Here is a 13,597-nt window from a genome sequence, read left to right as displayed (position 1 = left end):
CTTCTCAACTGTCTGTGTGGACCTTATGATTTATTACTTATTACAAGTTTAAGAGCGTTGGGACAGTAACTGAAAGGTCAGCTCGGGGATTCGATCTAGCAACAAGGTAAAAATCTGTCGTTCTGCCCCTGAACAAGGCAGTTAACCCACTGTTCCTAGGGCGTCATTGTAAATAAGAATTTGTTCTTAACTGACTTGCCTAGTTAAATAAAGGTTTAATAATTGTTTTTAAACCCTTTACACTTGTACCTGTATATGATTGAAAATGGCAGATTTGGACACTGATAAGCGGCTAAATTGGAACGCAGTGGCTGTACAGTAAAATGCTATACATGATGTCAGAGCTCAGGGTGTCTGCTTCACGGCTCTGTATGGGTTTTGACTGACAGCCATTCTGAACATGAGCACTGCGCTTGGCAAGAAGTTGCCCCCATTCCTCACGCTAATTGGGCAACTTTTGCAAATGTTTTGTTGTCTGAGTGAGGGAAGCTGTAAATTATTATTTTGAAAGATGATACGTTGAGGATTATAATAAACATCATACAAGCAGGTCAAACACCCGTGAGTCCAAATGTCCACTTCACATTTCCATATCATAAAACCTATGTAATACACAGTGTCAACGTTTAGGAACACTATGTTTGATGTACAGTTACAATATGATATGGCTTTGCACCCTACATTGTCCTGAACAGAATGAGCCTATGTTTGTTGTATTTTGAATAAAATTTGCTGCGGACCACACATCAGAATGAACTCATTCTATGCCCACCAAAATTACCATCTGAATTGCCGTATGAAACCTAACACTGTAAAATCGTATTTTATAATTTAGCTTGTCATGTTGACAACAGAGCAAACGTTCAAATTATGCCCACCTGACCCAGATTGCGATTTATAATGGACCGTTTTTGGATTGCGTAAGCAGCAACAGTAATTGTGTAAAGGCGGGAATGCAGGGTTCACATCAAAACAAATTAAAGTGTGCTTGCTCTAGTTCCCCAATGGCACAGCTAGGAGAGCTTAAGAATGCACCTTATAGTTGAAGACACTTCTTTGAGTCATAAAAGTGCATTAAAATGACTTAGGAACTGTGCACACTTTGGAAAGGTGTGTGGCCACTTGGAAACACCAGTTAGACCATTTTTTTTTGGCCTTACTTTTTGGCACCTACTCCAAATTTTCCAAGAATATTCTTATTATGTTACTGAATGTATCCAGAGTATGTTCAGATTTCGTTATCAACAAATGCTGCAAAAAGTCCAGTAAATGTCAAATGCACATAAAATCAACAGTATAATGTTTGGATTCAGTCTTGTCAGTTGAACTGTTGTGTCCTCCCTCACCTTTAGTCTAATACGTTCCCCATAATCTCCTAATTGTTCCCTTTTTAATTTCTACAATGGTTATGCATATGCTTTCCATATTTCTTCTGTAAGAAACATTTCAATGTCGTCTTGTATATGTAACGGATGTGAAACGGCTAATTCCCATGAGGGTAAGCTCTTGAGATCTGCCAATACTCTATATGTCACTATTTGGCAGGGGTGCTGTAAAATGGCTGTGTAGCGCTGCATATAACAAGCATATACAGACATATCTATAATTTTCCACTTAGTTTGTTGAAATGTGCTACTACCCACTCTCTCTCTACCTCTCCTCCAACCTTCCCCCACCCCAGTCAGGCTCCACCAACTTTGGGGAGAAGTTTTCACGGGTCAAGTTCTCGCCGTCTCTCACGCTGTTCGGGGGTAAGCCCTTGGAAGGCTGGCTGGCAGTGACGGTGAGCGGCCTGGTCACGGTGTCCTTGCTGAAGCCCAACGGTCAGCTGGGCCTGAGGGGCCGAGTTGCCCTGGCCGACATCGCCTTCACCGGCGGGGGCAACATCGTGGTGGCGGCAACGGACGGCAGTAGCTCCTCACCTGTGCAGTTCTACAAGGTATTAGCTAGCAATGATATTGCATTTTTCATCATTACTGGCTAACACCAGAAGTGCTAGCCAGTCATCGTGTCTCTGATAAGTCTGGCAAGCGACACTGTACAAATGCTAATGCATTTTCTTTTCTTGTAATGAGGGTTTACTGCACGATTATATGAAGTTTTCCTCCAATGTAATGTATCAAGTGGTACTATTATTGCAATGCCATTATTGTGATCCTTACTCAAGGTGTGCGTGAGCGTGGTCAACGAGAAGTGTCGCATCAACACGGAGTTGCTGCCCTCACTCTTTATGCGCTGCACCACAGACCCGGTCAGGAGGGACAAGTACCCGGCTGTCACACACCTCAAGTTCCTCACCAGGGAGAACTCCGGGCAGGTGAGAGGCACACACTGTGAACACATTGTCTTTCCAAGTGTCCTTTATTGGGAGTTCTTTCCAGCTTTTTCACTTACCAGTACAACATAAACTCAGCAAAAAAAGAAACGTCCCTTTTTCAGGACCCTGTCTTTCAAAGATAATTCGTAAAATTCCAAATAACTTCACAGATCTTCATTGTAAAGAGTTTAAACACTGTTTCCCATGCTTGTTCAAGGAACCATAAACATTTAATGAACATGCACCTGTGGAATGGTCATTAAGACACTAACAGCTTATAGACAGTAGGCAATTAAGGTCACAGTTATGAAAACTTAGGACACTAAAAGAGGCCTTTTTACTGACTCTGAAAAACACCAAAAGAAAGATGCCCAGGGTCCCTGCTCAGTTGCGTGAACGTGCCTTAGGCATGGTGCAAGGAGGCATGAGGACTGCAGATGTGGCCAGTGCAATAAATTGCAATTCCGTACTGTGAGACGCCTAAGACAGCGCTACAGAGAGACAGGACGGACAGCTGATCGTTCTCGCAGTGGCAGATCAGGTCTCAGATCAGATCAACACCCGCACAGGATCGGTACATTCGAACATCACACCTGCGGGACAGGTACAGGATGACAACAACAACTGCCAGAGTTACACCAGGAACGCTCAATCCCTCCATCAGTGCTCAGGCTGTCCGCAATAGGCTGAGAGAGGCTGGACTGAGGCCTTGTAGGCCTGTTGTAAGGCAGGTCGTAACCAGACATCACCGGCAACAACGTCGCCTATGGGCACAAACCCACCGTCGCTGGACCAGACAGGACTGGCAAAAAGTGCTCTTCACTGACGAGTCGCGAGTTTGTCTCACCAGGGGTGAAGGTCGGATTTGCGTTTATCATCGATGGAATGAGCATTACACCGAGGCCTGTTCTCTGGAGCGGGATCGATTTGGAGGTGGAGGGTCCATCATGGTCTGGGGTGGTGTGTCACAGCATCATCAGACTGAGCTTGTTGTCATTGCAGGCAATCTCAATGCTGTGCGTTACAGGGAAGACATCCTCCTCCCTCATGTGGTAACCTTCCTGTAGGCTTCCTGACATGACCCTCCAGCATGACAATGCCACCAGCCATACTGCTCGTTCTGTGCGTGATTTCCTGCAAGACAGGAATGTCAATGTTCTGCCTCAATCTCATTGAGCACGTCTGGGACCTGTTGGATCGGAGGGTGAGGGTTAGGGCCATTACTCCCAGAAATGTCCGGGAACTTGCAGGTGCCTTGGTGGAAGAGTGGGGTAACATCTCACAGCAAGAACTGGTAAATCTGGTGCAGTCCATGAGGAGGAGATGCACTGCAATACATAATGCAGCTGGTGGCCACTCCAGATACTGACTGTTAACTTTAGATTTGTACCCCCCCCCCCTTTGTTCAGGGACACATTTTTCAATTTCTGTTAGTCACATCTGTGGAACTTGTTCAGTTCATGTCTCAATTATTGACTCTTGTTATGTTCATACGAATATTCACACATGTTAAGTTTGCTGAAAATAAACGCAGTTGATAGTGAGAGGACGTTTCTTTCCCCCCCCCAAGTTTATGTATTCAAACAGTGTAGCGCATACATTTAATTAAGGCTGGCACAATTACCGTATAACCGCGTGATTGACGGTTATGGATGATGACCGTCATGAAAATAAAATAACAGTCATAACCGTAAAAAAAAAACACAGCTGACTGACGACAGGACAGCCGGACATTCGTGCGGTCGAGTCCGTTTCTGCAGTGACTTGGACGCTACAGTAACTTAGACTCTACAACGTGATGAAACTTTGTTGCTCCTTGCTGAAACAAGCCAGGTGTTGTAGCTAACGAGTCTTTGGTTGCCTAGACAACGCCCCCCTCCCTGCAGCAGCAGCACACGCAGTCAGGAGGAGGAAATGTGCATCTTTTAATGTATAATCATTTTTCTAGCTATTCGAACAGTTATTACGGTGACCGCAGTCATTTGGCTGACCAATAACCAACATCCAAAAATCCAATACCGCCACAGCCCTACTTTTTAAGGAATGATACAAAGTCCTGTTAAATTGCAGGGAGTGTTAACCAGTTGACTGAGGTGTGTGTGTGTATATGACTATGATATTAATACTCCTTTAGGTGCTGTTGTGTGCCTCCAGTCAGATGGGCAGCATCGTCGAGTGCTGGTCACTGCGAAAAGAAGGCCTCCCTGTTAATAACATATTCCAGCATCGCTCACCAGTAGGTAAGGAGGAGAACAACAAAAACCAGGAAGAACTCTAATGGAAAATATAAGTATAGCTATAGGGGGTATCTCAATAGTTTAGAGTTGTTTCCAATTGTCCACTTTCTTTAAAGAACTGAACAATTGACAGTAAATTCTCTTTAGGAACCCTCCATTGTGTTTTCAGATCAATACAGTTTAAGGAAAGGAGAGCAGTTAATGATTCCACAATTGAGGTGCCCCAATAAAGACACACAGACACAACCCTTACTCACCCTTTCTCCTCTCCACCCCCACAAGTGGGTGAGAAACAGCCGATCTTGAAATGGCGCATCCTCTCAGCCACCAATGACCTGGACCGCGTGTCGGCCGTTGCTCTGCCCAAGCTGCCCATCTCCATCTCCAACCCTGACTTAAAGGTGGCGTCAGACACAAAGTTCTGCCCAGGCCTCGGTAATAATAACCCAATAACCCATCATCGAACCCTCCATATCTACTCTTGATTACTTCAGGTGGCAGCATACACCTTTCCAGAATGTTGATTTGCAGTACTATTAAATCCACCAATTCTATGCTCAAGAAACATGGTCGGGAAGTGGGAGCTACATTGAATGTGTCCCACACAACACAGTTGTGTCAAGACAGATTGATGTATAACGGCAGAGAAAGTGTGTAGTGTTATACACTCACTGTGTTGCCCCTGTTTGTGTGTACTGCTGGTGTCAATGTCCACCTTTGGAGATGAATAAAGTTAATTACGTTTGATGAGATTCTGTATGGTGGTCCCTCCCAGGCCTGGCTCTAGCCTTCCACGATGGCAGCATCCAGATCCTCCACCGGCTGTCCCTCCACACTATGGGCGTGTTCTACGGCTCCTCCTCGGGCTCCTCCCAGCGGCCCGGGGACGAGCCGGCCATCAAGCGGCAGCGTGCCGGCGGCCACACCGTCCACTTCAAGGCCCTGCAGTTCTCCTGGACCTCGCTGGCCCTGGCCGGAGTGGACAACCGCGGCAAGGTGAGAGACGGTAGCACAAGTCAGCTAGTTGGAGCACATCAATCGCGCGTCAATGCGTTCAGATCCGTTGACTATGCAGTGACCTTAAAATGTCCCCACACAGTACTCGTATCACCCTTTTATCTCGGTAGATTATAGTATAGCTTAGATGGCTGACGTTTTTGAAAAAAGGCAAAATATTGTATTTTTACCTTCAATGTCCCTTGAACCAGCCGTTGGTGTTAAAGCTTACAGCAGTGTGTGGTCTAAAGGCAAAATAAAAACTCATACCTTTATCCTCTCTTGCAACAATAAGCTATCCATATCCCTGTCCTTAATTCTGGTAATCAGCCCCCGAATATGAACAGCAACAAAAAAACTCCAGCCAAATTTTAGATCTCCGCTTTGGCTTTTTTCCCCCCTCCTCAGCTGCACATGATCCGCGTGTCTCCCTCCATGGGCCAGATGTTGGACATGAACACACTGCTGCGCCACCTGCTGTTCCTGCTGGAGTACTGCATGGTGACTACGACTACGACTGGTGGGATGTGCTGCTCCACGTGCAGCCGGGCATGGTCCATAACCTGGTGGAGAAGCTTCATGAAGAGTACATGAGACAGAACCAAGCCCTGCAGCAGGTAGGTGGACCAGGGTCGTGTTCAGTAGGGCACACCGTAGTGAATTGTTATGCAACGGGAAATTGAAATATACACTATATATACAAAAGTATGTGGACAACCTTTCAAATTAGTGGATTTGGCTATTTCAGCCACACCCGTTGCTGACAGGTGTATAAAATCGAGCACACAGCCATGCAATCTCCAGAGACCAACATTGACAGTAGAATGGGCTTACTGAAGAGCTCAGTGACTTTCAACGTGGCACTGTCATAGGATGCCACCGTAACAACAAGTCAGTTCGCAAATTTCTGCCCTGCTAGAGCTGCCCTGGTCAACTTTAACTGCTGTTGTGAAGTGGAAATATCTAGGAGCAACAGCAGCTCAGCCGCGAAGTGGTAGGCCACACAAGCTCACAGAACGGGACCGCTGAGTGATGTAAATCATAGCGAGTAAAAATACCCTGTCCTCAGTTGCAACACTCACTACCGAGTTCCAAACTGCCTCTGGAAGCAACTTCAGCACGAGAACTGTTCATCGGGAGCTTCATGAAATGGGTTTCCATGGCCGAGCAGCCACACACAAGTCTAAGAACACCATGCGCAATGCTGGAGTGGTGTAAAGCTCACCGCCATTGGATTCTGGAGCAGTGGAATCGCGTTCTCTGGAGTTATGAATCACCATCTGGCAGTCTGACGGACAAATCTGGGTTTGGCGGATGCCAGGAGAACGCTACCTGCCCGAATGTATAGTACCACCTGTAAAATGTGGTGGAGAAGGAATAATGATAATAATAATAAATCTTAACGCTACGGCATACAATGACATTATTTCTGTGCTTCCAACTTTGTTGCAACAGTTTGGGGAAGGCCCTTTCCTGTTTCAGCATGACAATACCCCCATGCACAAAGTGAGGGCCATACAGAAATGGTTTTTCGAGATCAGTGTGGAAGAACTTGACTGGCCTGCACAGAGCCCTGACCTCTACCCTGAGACAGGCCTAATCGCCAATCATCAGTGCCTGAACTCACTAATGCCTTTGTGGCTGAACGGAAGCAACTCTCCGCAGCAATATTCCAACATCTAGTGGAAAGCCTTCCCAGAACAGTGGAGGCTGTTATAGCAGCAAAGGGGGGACCAATTCCATATTAATGCCAATGAGTTTGGAATTAAATGTTTGACGAGCACATACTGTCCACATGCTTTTGGTCATGTAGTGTATGTTCTTATCGGACAAATTTGGGTGTTTGTTGACATTTCAAAACACAACCCAGGGATCCCCACTGCAGGGCATTATGTTTGACAAACTGAAATGTGTGACAATGAAGGGATGGAATTGTTTGTTTGTGTGTGTGTGTGTGTGTGTGGTAGGTGCTCTCAACGCGCATCGTCGCAGTGAAGGCCTCTCTGTAAGCTGTCGGCGGCTACGGCAGCGCAAGCCTGCGACTTTCACGCCAAGCTCCTCCTTATCGCCATTAGCGCCACCCTCAAGTCCCTGCTGAGGCCCCACGTCCTCAACACGCCAGACAAGAGCCCCGGGGATAGGCTGGCAGAGATATGCGCCAAAAATACTGACACTGGTGGGAGGACTAGCATCACTACCATTATACCTGTATAATCAATGAATAGACGGATCCTACTTCGGACACCAATTTCACTTAAAGGTGCAATATGCAGGAATTTCCTGGTTGCTAAAATTAAAATATTTCCCCTAATTTCAACCAATGTGTAGAGAATCATTGTACCATCTAAACCGCTATGAAATATCTTTTCAATACCAAAAATATTGTATTTTCAGCTGTTTGAAGCTGGTGTACAAAAACTTAAGAATGGGAAGCATAGAAATAGCACACACAGAACATATCTACCTCGTCATTTCTATGTGAATTTGGTCTGGTCGCCCAAAAAGTTACATAATGCAGCTTTAATGTGAGGCTGGAACCTTTTTCAGTTTGTAACCGAGCTTGAGTTGTACATAGTGACCTGTTGTTATTGTTGACCAGACCGATTCTGTAGGCATAAGGCTGGCCCTCCTATCTGCTAGTTAGCACCTACAATTATGGGACGTTTTATTTCAAGACGTCAGTGATTCTGTTTGAGATTGACCTTCCCCCTCTCCGTAGATATCAATAAGGTGATGATCAACCTGAAGACAGAGGAGTTTGTGCTGGACGGCCCCCCGCTCCAGTCTCTGCAGCAGCTCATCCAATGGGTGGGAGACTTTGTGCTCTACCTGATGGCTAACCTACCCAATCAGGTGGGTCTCCAGTGCACCACCATTTGTGTGTGTATTTACTCCTACATTTCCAATTAAATCATGCTATCTGTGTTGGCCTTTTCACAACGTGCTGAAAAATTGTGCAATGCTTCAGATCCCCATGCTTACCACATTTGATATTAATGATGTGATGTTGCATTGAAAGAATGTAGTGTTCTATCGAATGTAGAGTTGGTGCCAGTATAGAGTGTGTGTCTGTACTGTCTGTCTCTATCCAGTCTGTCTGTCTATTAACCCGTGTCCTCTCTCAGGGCTCCATCGTGCGTCCCGGCTTTGGGTTCCTGCGCGACGGCTCGTCCCTGGGCATGCTGCGTGACATGATGGTGATGATCCGGATCTGGGGCCTGCTGAAGCCTGGCTGCCTGCCCATCTACACGGCCACCTCGGACAACCAGGACAGCATGTCGCTCCTCTTCCGCCTGCTCACCAAGCTCTGGCTCGGCTGTAAGGATGGGGCGAACACGTGTAGCTGACTATGTGGATGCATGGGTGTACACTACCGGTCCAACGTTTTAGAAAACCTAGTCATTCAAGGGTTTTTTCCCGCCACGCGGCTTTTAGAAAACATATGGCCCTTCTCTTTCATCAGCCAGAAAGAATCCTTCAAATACAAAAATATACACTTACTGTAGCAGTTTTGCACAGATCCATATAGACATGGGTGCCTGCAACCGACAAAACTGGACTTCCCGAGTTATGCTTGCACACGTGTGTTTGGAGCAGCTAGGTGGCTAATTAGCCCAGGTGCTCGCCTCTTGTCTTCCGTAAAGCAAGCGCCATAACATGGAGATATGGCCGTGTGGGAACCCTAACCCTATCAAGGTGTGTATCAATTGAACCTTTTAGTTTTATTTTAAAAAAATACAAATAATTGCTGATATGAAAGGTCCTTATGCTTCCAAAACCGTACCGCAAGCGACGCGTTAATGTTCAGATTGAGCGTCTGGGCTCTTAACAAAACTCCTCCCTACAGAATACTCCTTTGTCCATGATCAAGGGCTACAATGAACATTAATTCTGGAAAATTAATGTTCAGGTTTCTGTTGTGCGCGGCATTGCGGTACCACATAGTACTAGTAGGATTTTAGCCACAGACTTGGAATTACTAGCCATCAAGTCTGCGTTTTGTAAAAGTGCAATGAGCATAAAATACAATTATATAAGGAATTGGCAACTCGTTCTTATTCCGAGAAATAAGGTAGGCCACTTGATTTCAACATCTGAACAAAGTGGACAGGCCAACATGCTGTTCAAACAGTTGGAGACGGACAGACGGGTGTGTTCATAACATTTAAACTCTTCTGCCTTGTTAGCTAGCAAATAGATCCAAGTTGGCTAGACTTTAAATATAAAGATTATCTGGCTACTCAGTAGCATGTGGGCTTGTGCTTGAGAGGTTGTTTATGAGGTCTGTGTTCATTTTCTATAATGCCTGCTTCAAGAAGTTGGTCATTATTAGTGAATGTGCATTATGCATGATTGTGGTTACATTTGTAAACAAAAGGGACAGACATGAAAACCAGATCAGTGATTATGGTAAAAAAAATGATCAAATAATGTCATTATTAGTGGTTGTCGAAGGCTTATATTTAGGTGTCATTTCACAAGCCCTGAATTAATTTGATTATTGCTGACTGTTTAAAATGTAGTGTATTTTATTTCTAATTGGACAACTAGCTTATTTAGAAAACATAAAATTTGTTGGATGCATTTGCAGTTTCCGATTTATTTTGTGCCCAATAGATGGGTAAATAATGTCATTTTCTTGTAACTTTTATTGTGTGTGTGTGTGTGTGTGTGTATATATACAGTGCCTTGCGAAAGTATTCGGCCCCCTTGAACTTTGCGACCTTTTGCCACATTTCAGGCTTCAAATATAAAGATATAAAACTGTATTTTTTTGTGAAGAATCAACAACAAGTGGGACACAATCATGAAGTGGAACGACATTGGATATTTCAAACTTTTTTAACAAATCAAAAACTGAAAAATTGGGCGTGCAAAATTATTCAGCCCCTTTACTTTCAGTGCAGCAAACTCTCTCCAGAAGTTCAGTGAGGATCTCTGAATGATCCAATGTTGACCTAAATGACTAATGATGATAAATACAATCCACCTGTGTGTAATCAAGTCTCCGTATAAATGCACCTGCACTGTGATAGTCTCAGAGGTCCGTTAAAAGCGCAGAGAGCATCATGAAGAACAAGGAACACACCAGGCAGGTCCGAGATACTGTTGTGAAGAAGTTTAAAGCCGGATTTGGATACAAAAAGATTTCCCAAGCTTTAAACATCCCAAGGAGCACTGTGCAAGCGATAATATTGAAATGGAAGGAGTATCAGACCACTGCAATCTACCAAGACCTGGCCGTCCCTCTAAACTTTCAGCTCATACAAGGAGAAGACTGATCAGAGATGCAGCCAAGAGGCCCATGATCATGATGAACTGCAGAGATCTACAGCTGAGGTGGGAGACTCTGTCCATAGGACAACAATCAGTCGTATATTGCACAAATCTGGCCTTTATGGAAGAGTGGCAAGAAGAAAGCCATTTCTTAAAGATATCCATAAAAGTGTCGTTTAAAGTTTGCCACAAGCCACCTGGGAGACACACCAAACATGTGGAAGAAGGTGCTCTAGTCAGATGAAACCAAAATTGAACTTTTTGGCAACAATGCAAAACGTTATGTTTGGCGTAAAAGCAACACAGCTGAACACACCATCCCCACTGTCAAACATGGTGGTGGCAGCATCATGGTTTGGGCCTGCTTTTCTTCAGCAGGGACAGGGAAGATGGTTAAAATTGATGGGAAGATGGATGGAGCCAAATACAGGACCATTCTGGAAGAAAACCTGATGGAGTCTGCAAAAGACCTGAGACTGGGACGGAGATTTGTCTTCCAACAAGACAATGATCCAAAACATAAAGCAAAATCTACAATGGAATGGTTCAAAAATAAACATATCCAGGTGTTAGAATGGCCAAGTCAAAGTCCAGACCTGAATCCAATCGAGAATCTGTGGAAAGAACTGAAAACTGCTGTTCACAAATGCTCTCCATCCAACCTCACTGAGCTCGAGCTGTTTTGCAAGGAGGAATGGGAAAAAATGTCAGTCTCTCGATGTGCAAAACTGATAGAGACATACCCCAAGCGACTTACAGCTGTAATCGCAGCAAAAGGTGGCGCTACAAAGTATTAACTTAAGGGGGCTGAATAATTTTGCACGCCCAATTTTTCAGTTTTTGATTTGTTAAAAAAGTTTGAAATATCCAATAAATGTCGTTCCACTTCATGATTGTGTCCCACTTGTTGTTGATTCTTCACAAAAAAAATATTACTTTATGTTTGAAGCCTGAAATGTGGCAAAAGGTCGCAAAGTTCAAGGGGGCCGAATACTTTCGCAAGGCACTGTATATATATATATATATATGAATAAAAATCGGTTTCTAAACTACATTAATGTGGATTACAGATAATCATGAATGAATTGTGAATAATGATGAGTGAGAAAGTTATAAATATCATACCTACCTCCCAAAGAAATGCTAACCTCCCCTGTTATTGGTAATGGTGAGATGTTAGCATGTCTTGATATGATCTTTGTGCCTCTAACTTTCTCACTCATCATCATTTCTCACTCACTCGTCACAAGCTTGATGTAGTCATTGCGTGCTAGGAATATGGGACCAAATACTACTCACTACTTTAATACACATACTGTAAGTAAATTAGACCCAATACTTGTGGTTCCCTAAAATGGGGGGACTATGTACAAAAGGTGCTGTGATTTCTAAAATGGTTCACACGATATAGATAACAATGCCCTCAAATGAAAGCTAACCTTCTGCACATTAACCTCATAGTCATTGTGTCATTTCAAATCCAAAGTGCTGGAGTACAGAGCCAAAACGAAACGTGTTGCTGTCCAAATACTTTTGGACCTCACTGTATGTGGGCCTGGCCTTCACCCATGTATGTCTCCAGCTCGGGACGAGGGCCACCCCCAGGAGCCTGATGAGCCGCTGATAGACGAGTGCTGCCTGCTGCCCAGCCAGCTGCTGGTTCCCAGCATGGACTGGCTGCCCGTCAATGACGGCATCATCTGCAAGCTGCAGGGCAAGCAACCTCTGCGGCTGCAGTTTGGCAAGCCCTACAGCCTTCCGGGTCTCAACTCCACCGCCCAGGTGGAGATCTTCTCTAGGTGAGACCCACAGGAGCAGGCTAGCTGGCATTTAGAAAAGTTTTTTTTTAGGGTACCTGGTAGACTTTTTAGGGTTTCAATTGGGGATAGTGCTCAAGTGACCAAGGCAGTAGCCCTGTACTATGTTGACGCAAAAATTCTAAACACTGTTGTCATTGGATCACCATTTGGGGTCAGATGAAGCTCAGCCTGCTGTAAAGTTGAAAAAGTAACAGCCCATTTGCTAAAAATGTGCGTTTCCAGGAGCCCAGGGGCCCAGAGGATGGATAACCTACGTTGTCTCCACATGGGAGTCTGCCCCACAGAGGAGAGCAAAGCCTGCACCCGGTCAGACACCAACTTGCTCTTTCACCCACTCACTAGCACTTGCATCTTTCCCTTATTTCTACCTTAACATTATATCATAACGTCAGCATATCCCTCTACATGTAACGTTACACTTTAAGAACCTTTTTGTTGGTCCAAAGCAAGCAACAATTTGAAGATTCTCTTTTCCCGACCCTGCTTTTTCAATATTTATTCTCTCTTTCTCTCTCTCCACCTCAGGTGTGGCTGTGTGACCATGCTCCGCTCGCCCAACAAGACCAACGCAATGAAGCAGTGGGAGCAACGCTGGATCAAGAACTGCCTGTGCGGAGGCCTCTGGAGAAGGATTCCCTCCACACTGTCCTGAGATCAGTCAACGGACAACTATTGACTCTGACAAGCCCATGGCCACCGCAAACCCCGACTCTAGATCAGCCTTTGGAGTTTGGACAGTAGATTGCACAGCGCTGCTGCCTCCTAGCAGATGTCACGAAGGACAGATTCCATATCCAATATGATGAAGTATATCAATGCAGTTGTATTGCACATATGGCCATTTGGAAAGGCTGTGATCATGCCATCATTGTTTCCTACCTGTAAGTAGGAACCACGTTTTTCATGTCCCTTTTTATATGCAAACGCGTGTCAAGAAAATAAAGCTTCTT

The 13,597-nt window shown here is 44.8% G+C and overlaps 1 pseudogene; it reads left to right on the top strand.

Moving 5' to 3' along the window:
• The window catches only part of LOC139409055 (mediator of RNA polymerase II transcription subunit 16-like), an 18,246-nt pseudogene extending 4,649 nt beyond the window's left edge, over nucleotides 1-13,597 (top strand).

Source organism: Oncorhynchus clarkii, chromosome 5 (genome assembly GCF_045791955.1).
Source record: "Oncorhynchus clarkii lewisi isolate Uvic-CL-2024 chromosome 5, UVic_Ocla_1.0, whole genome shotgun sequence".
NCBI classification, from domain to species: domain Eukaryota; kingdom Metazoa; phylum Chordata; class Actinopteri; order Salmoniformes; family Salmonidae; genus Oncorhynchus; species Oncorhynchus clarkii.
The sequence above is the reverse complement of the archived record's forward strand: the minus strand, read 5'-3'. Positions and strand labels throughout refer to the sequence as shown.